Source organism: Callospermophilus lateralis, chromosome 13, assembly GCF_048772815.1.
Source record: "Callospermophilus lateralis isolate mCalLat2 chromosome 13, mCalLat2.hap1, whole genome shotgun sequence".
NCBI lineage: Eukaryota > Metazoa > Chordata > Mammalia > Rodentia > Sciuridae > Callospermophilus > Callospermophilus lateralis.
In genome coordinates this window covers 78,675,034-78,681,894 of record NC_135317.1, presented here as the reverse complement: position 1 = coordinate 78,681,894, position 6,861 = coordinate 78,675,034, and positions in this window count along the sequence as shown.

Here is a 6,861-nt window from a genome sequence, read left to right as displayed (position 1 = left end):
TGTGTGTATGCCTACATATTACACTGGCCTAATTCAAAGTGTCAGAATCAGGGAAAGACTTTCATTTCACAATGGTGGGGAAGACTACAGGGACTTTCAAGCGAGATCCTGTCTTAGAATAACAGTATTTATTGCAGCCCTGGGTCTTACTTGCATTATCTCATTATTCAAAAGCTATCCCATGTAATAGATGAAGAAAGAAGTCCAGGAAATATGAAGTAACTTGTCCAAGCTAGGATTTGAGCCCCAGCAGTGTGCCACAGCTGTCTGCTCCACAGACCACCTGTCACTCTGTTTGGTCTCATAAGCTTTCTGGGGGAGAAGGAACTTTTGTTACAATGACCAAGCCCAAGGTCTCTGGACCTTTGCAGGGATGTTCAAAACCCCTTCTCCATCCCAGTTCCTGCTTGATAAGCCAGGAATCAAGTTGTATGTTCCACAGCGTTCTGCTCCCTGGCCAACAGGGCAGGTGCTGGACAGCGCTTCCCACCTCAGAAGTTCACTGGTCCCAACAACATGGGCGGCCCACTAATGGTGGGCTGTGCCAATGGCTTTCAGACAGGAAACTGCTGGGTGGCTTGCCTTCCTTCACACCTCTGAGGAGAGATGATCCAGAAGGACAACCTGATGAGAACTGAGATCTGGAACTTCTATGACTGTCCCCCCTTCCAAAACCCCCAATCATTCCCTAACTGGTTCCACAGGACTTGGCTCTGCCTGGCTCTCAGGGCCCCTCCTGCAGCCGGCAGCTGTTCAGTGTTGATTACAGGATCCCAATGAATCCCAAACTAGCGTGATTCACGAGGAAAGAACACACGTAAGCCCTCCATAGCCAGAGAGCGATTTGTTTACGTAGTCCCATTGAACAGAAACAAGGTTTTGTCCCACAAAGCCTTTTGGCTGCGTGCCCCTCCTAAACACACTCTCCCCACACACTGTGATTCGCCTGTGCTGCTAGGGAACAGAGGCCCTGGACCAGCCCTGGGGGAGTGAACTTGTCCTCTCTCAGGACCTCAGGACAAGGAAGGAGGCGTGGTGGATAGAGAAGCAGCAGATCACTCAAGTGGAAGACACTTGAAGCTATGTCCCCCGCCCTCAGCAACAGGTGCACTGTGAATGAGTGAGCCCTGAGGAGTTGGGGTGGGTGCACTCTGCCGCCCCAGCAGGGGGTTTCAGAAGGCAGGACCACTTGCAGAGATGGCAGCTGGTGGAGACCTGAGGCCTGCGGAGTGACAGGCAGAAATAACGGATCCGGTGATGGCATCCCTTACAATGGGCTTTGTAACCACAGTTTCACTGGGTCTTAACAGCCATCCTGGTCATTTTTCTTACGAAAAAAACTCCTGAGGTTCTCTTTCAGGTTTTTCTGAGTGGCCTGGAATTTAGGGCTTCTGCTTCTTAGTCTTTCTTTTTTCTTTTCTTTTCTTTTTTTTTTTTTTTTTTTTGGCCTGGAACAACAGTCATGAGAAATCTCTCCTGGGAGGGTCAGCCCTCAGGGAGCATACAACCTGGCTTTATTTGTTTATTTTTTGTATTTGGAACCGGGTATTGAACCCAGGGATACTTTACTACTGAGCTACATCACCAGTCTTTCTAATTTTTTATTTTGAGACAGGGTCTCACTGAGTTGCTTAGGGCTTCACTAAATTATCAAGGGTAGCCTCAAACTTGTTAACCTCCCAATCCAGCCTCCCTAATTGCTCGGATTACATGTATGAGCCACCACTCCAGGCACAACCTGGTTTTCTCAGGAAGCTGCTTCCTCCTAATCTTATGCAAAGTCTCTCAGATACAAGTTATGGTAGTAAACAGTGTGTGTGCCAGGGCCATACTGGCGAGAGTGGGTGTCTAGAAGTCAGCCAGCAGCAGCGGAGGGCACTAAGTCTAACTTGCAGGTCCTCCCAGGGAGCATGGATGTGGCTTCAGCAGGCAGAATTCACCCCACAAGGACATGTAGGCCCCACAGGCTGCCATGGGTCTTCCTCTTTCTGCCAGGGGAGCAGGTACAGGCCTGAGGGTCACCTGCTTGCCAAGGTCTTTAATCACAAGAGTAAGGGTGAGGTAAGGCAAGTGTCTTATTTTTAAACCAATTATGGAGAGGGCAGCTATTCTTGGTCATGAGGCAGCAGAGGGAGAAATGGGTTGCTCTGGGTGGCAGAGGGAAGAGGTGGGTTTGGGTGAGCGCTCCTGCCAGGAGGATGTGGAACTGGTTACCCAGTGACTTCTCTTCTAGGCAGAATGCTTGCTTTCCTCCCAGGTGGTGGGGCTCCCCACAGAGGCTGTGGGCTGGAGGTTTCTACTGTGGCCCTACAGAGACTGACGCGGTCTTGGGCTCTGTGTGGTGGGAATGACCGGAAGCCCTGAGTCTGGCTGCTCTGGGAAGGCTCCCCTCCAGTCTTCCAATGGATCCTCTCATTCCCAAGACTTGGGTCAGCCCAGAGGACAGATGCAGCTTCCCCAAATTCTAAGGAGGAAGGAGGCCTCCTCCTTCTGCCCCCTCACTGGGATGTGCTGATAGATGAAAGGAAACTTGCTTTGTTTGAGCTCCTACTGTGTGCCTTGCCCTGGACTTGACCCTGGAGTCCGGAAATGAGTGACTTACTTCCTGCCCTGAGGAGGTTCAGTCAGACTAACCTCTCCAACGCAAGCAATCAAAGCTGTGCAAGAACCCAGAGGGATACTTGAGGTGCAGGGAGTAGCTGAGAATGAGAAGAGAGGATTCACCAAGGGGAGGACTGAGGGGTGGGGGCTACTTTCAAAATATTTCCACCAGCGTTTATGCTCTTGACTCTCACGGTAAGGGACTCCAGCCAGAAAGAGTCCCCCCTGTTTCAGTGAGAAGGAAATTGAGGCTCAGAAGGGCTCAGTGGCACAGGGAAGGGAAGAGCTGGGAGATAGACACCTTGTATTTCCATGGTTGCTGCTCTTCTTTTCAGACCAGGCTGGGGGCAGGATGGAAGTGGAGGTGGCAGAGGTGATGAGGAACCAGAGGGACCTCAAAGACATCTGAGAGGCACAAAGCCACCAAAAGCAAGACTGGCACACCTGATAGTTCTGGCTAACTCCCCATGAGGTTTCCTGGAGAGGACTTCCATGATTGCTACTGCTACTGCTACTAACAGTAACAGCAGTTACTACTTTATTAAGTACCCACTCTGTGCCAGATACCAAATATTATGGAAAAAAATTAACATATGCAAAACGTTTAATAAACATGACCTCTTTTAATTCTCAAAAGAGTGAATATAACTAATAGTTTTATTTCAAACAAGGACATAGAGATTCAAAGAGGTTAAAAATCTGCCCAGGACCTCATTGCCAATGGCAGAGCTGAAGTCCCAACTGACTCCAAAGCCCACAGTCATGATCACTTTGCAGGCACTAACATTATCCCTTCATTTTTTGTTCTCCAATAATTTTGCCATTATCCAGTCCCTGGACACTGAAGAAAGAAGCCCCCCACCCCCACCAAAGAGAGGAAGTCCCCCCTCCTGCCAGTCTTTTAAGTTCCCAGACTTAGCCCCATTTTGATCAGCCACCCTGAGACCAAGATCAGGGACACTGTCCATAGCAGAAGCAACTTGCCACCAGTTCCCTGCCAAGGAGGGCCGGTTTCTCTCCCCACACTCCCATGCCTCCTCTGTCACTGTACCCAGAGCTTGGAGATGGGGTGAGGTTTCCATCAAACGAATTCTCGACCAGATATTGATCTTAGAGAAAAGAGAGGAAGTGGGTCTTAGAAGAGGAAGTGTGGGTGGGTGAGCCTCCTAGTGTAAAGGGATGGTTTGGGAGGCCCTGGGACTTTCCCCGAAGTCCGAGCCCCTCCCCCAGACAGAGTCAGCCAAGTTCCCCAACATGTCCTGGGGCTATGAGCCCGAGGGCCAGTATCTGACTCTTCCCATTGCATCCTATACCTCAACACTCTCACTCACCTCACTCCCTTCATCTTGGAGTCCTTTTATTACAATTAGTTCCCTTTGCCTCTGCGCTCATGAGCGTGCCGGGTGCTCATGCACAGAGGCACGCACTCACACGTCAGGTGAGACACGGCAGGCGAGGGCGGAGCTCCAATAGGTCTCACCTGAGCACAGCAGGACTCAGCAAGTAGGCCACCCCTATCTCCAACAAGGCGTCTGATGAAATGCAGTTGAAACTGAGTCTTGCGCTTTTCTCAAAACAGTATCTCTTCCTTTTCTGTTTCCTGGCCTTTACCTAGAAGGGGGACTCCCCAACACTCCTTTTCCAGGCTCCTCCTCCATCATTCCGGGGCTAGACCCTTTTATCTGACTTGGCTGGGGACTGGGTGGGAAGGCGGATGGTATAGTGGGAAGGGGGTCCCTTTACCACAGCACCTCCCCATAGACTTTCTGGGGGCTCTCCGGACGCACTGATGCCTACGGGTCTTTTTTGTCTGTTTCAAGAAGGAAAAGCTCAAGTACCAATGGGACATGAGATTGTCTTTCAACAACCCAGAGGGCTAACTCCCTGGGCTCTAGAACCAAAATGCACTCCACACTACCTACTAGGGCTGTCCATGAATTTCGCATCCTTCTCACCTCAGGCAAAATGTGCAGACTGAACGCACTCGGATGCCCAAAGGTGGTCTCGGAGACTCAACTCCCTGTGCCCGCCAGGGACAGAATGCTAGGGCACGAGGCCACCCGGCGCGGGCTCAGCACCCGCATTTGCGCAGAAGCTCCAAGCCCTCCTGGCAGTCAGCAGCGGCCAGGCCGGGAGCTCGCGGCCCCGCAGGGGTTAACCGCGGCCGGGCGGGCGCCGCAGCTGCCTCCGCCTCCCACTGCGCAGCGTCACTTGTTTTGGAGCGGGCGCCGCCTCCCGCTGGCCGCTGACGTGGACCGCGGCGCGTCACGGCCCGGCCGCCGGGAAGCGCGGGCCTTATATGGGCACGGACTCCGGAGGGCGCGGGCGGGGGCGCGCTGGCAGGGGACGGTGCCCGCCGTCTCGAGCTGGCTCTCCCCTGCCAAGCAGTGCTCTGGTGGGGCAAAGGTGAGCCGCGTTCGGAGAAGGGACGCTGGCCTCGCTGAGAGCCAGGGAGTCCAGGTGGGCCGCCTTCCCAGACGTTATCTCCCGCCTCCTCGTTGGGTTTCTCATGAAATGTGCAGAGCTAGGACGAAATGCAGACGACCAGTTGGTCTTTCGCCGCGGCGCACAGTCCAGGAAGGCTCAGTGTCCCTCAAGTCCGAAAGCCAGAGGGTCGTGAGGCAGGGCCAGTGTCGGGTAGTGGAAAGGACAGCCTTGGCCCTGACGTGTGACCTTAAACCAGCCTTTCAGGCCACAGTTTCCTTCTCCATAAAATATAGTGGGTGGCTTCCTCTGCCCTGGTGTAGATCAGATGAGTAAGAACAGCTTCCTAAACTGAAGTGATGTTCACACTGTCACTGGTCACTGCCTACTGAGAACAACCTGTCCAGGTAGGTGGCCCTTCTGAGGAAGAGGCTCGGATGCTGACAGATTTCACCTCCCCAAACCTGCCTCCCTGGGGCCGCACCCAGCTACTCTGGGAATGCCCTTTGAACCTGTTGAAAAGCTCAAGTTTTGTAAACAAAGGCATCTGGTGTTGACCTTCTTGCTCTCAGGGCTGTTTGTTTTGGGCCTGTGTTGATGAGCAGATGTTGACAGTTGACACGTTTTACTTCACCTTCCAGTCCAACCAGTGAGGGGGACTAGAATGACCAAAAGCCTAAGGGTGAACATTTATCTTATGATCCATTCCTATAGCACCAGACACCGCAGGGCATCTCTGCCTTCTGTAGCTAATAAGGCCTCCCTCCTTCCAAATCAGCCAGGCTCATACCTCCCAGCTCCTACAAGCTATTTCCTCATAAATACCAGCTAATGGCTGGTGCCCTTATTTCAGCCCTCCTCCTTCACTAATTGTGAGCCATGCTGTGCATTGCTCCTCTGTTCACATTTGTCTGCTGGTGACTTTGTGTCTGTTTACTCTCTATAATTGCAACTCCCTCCTCTGGAATTTGAGATGTCCAGAGGGCAGAAACCATTTCTCCCAAAATTAGACTGAAGAGACCCCACCCTCCACCTCTGAGGATAGGGACAAACTCCCTTCCTTTAATCTCTCAAGACAAAGAGGACAAAAGGTGTTTAGATCTCAAGGTTAGGTGATTGATATATAAATGGCAGTGAGTCACCGAGGTCAGCCAGACCAGGTAGATCTCATCTCGGCAGCACTTGCTCCTGCTCCCATTTTTCCTTCCCACTCTGGCTTCAGCAAGCCCCACAGATCCTGCCAGGGAAGATCTGCTGGTTGCCCTGAAGTCGATGGCACCGCACCTTGAGCAGGCAGTACCCTCCCTTTGGAGGTGGTTGTTATCACTAAAGGAAAGGCACTTGAGGGTGACACCTCATTTCAGGCTCCCAGGGGTCAACTATCAGCTGAGATCAGCTGCTGCCTTAGGGCTGGGCTCAACCTTCATTCTAGGAAGGGAGGTTGGATGCTCTTCAAACTATTCCAGAGTCCCCTGGGAGTGGGGATGGAGAAACAAAAGACATGGCTTCTCCTCAGTGCTTCTGGCTTTGAGCTTCTGTTTTGCCCAAATCAGTTCAGTTTAGGAATCAGCTTGCTGACCCAGGAGTGCTTTTGCTGTTGTGGGCCATCCATTTGAAGCCCTTTTCATTTTTTCCTACATAAGAACGCCTTCCAAGGGCTTGATGTGCCTGGGACCAAACCCACTTTATTGAAGAGTTGGGTCTACAGCAGGGATTAATGCAGCAAGAGAACAAACAACTTAGAAATGCAGCTTTGGGCATTTCTGTTCTTAAAACTTCCCAGGGTTCCCCCAGTAATGTGGATTCCAGTCCCCATCCCACACAGATCGATACCAG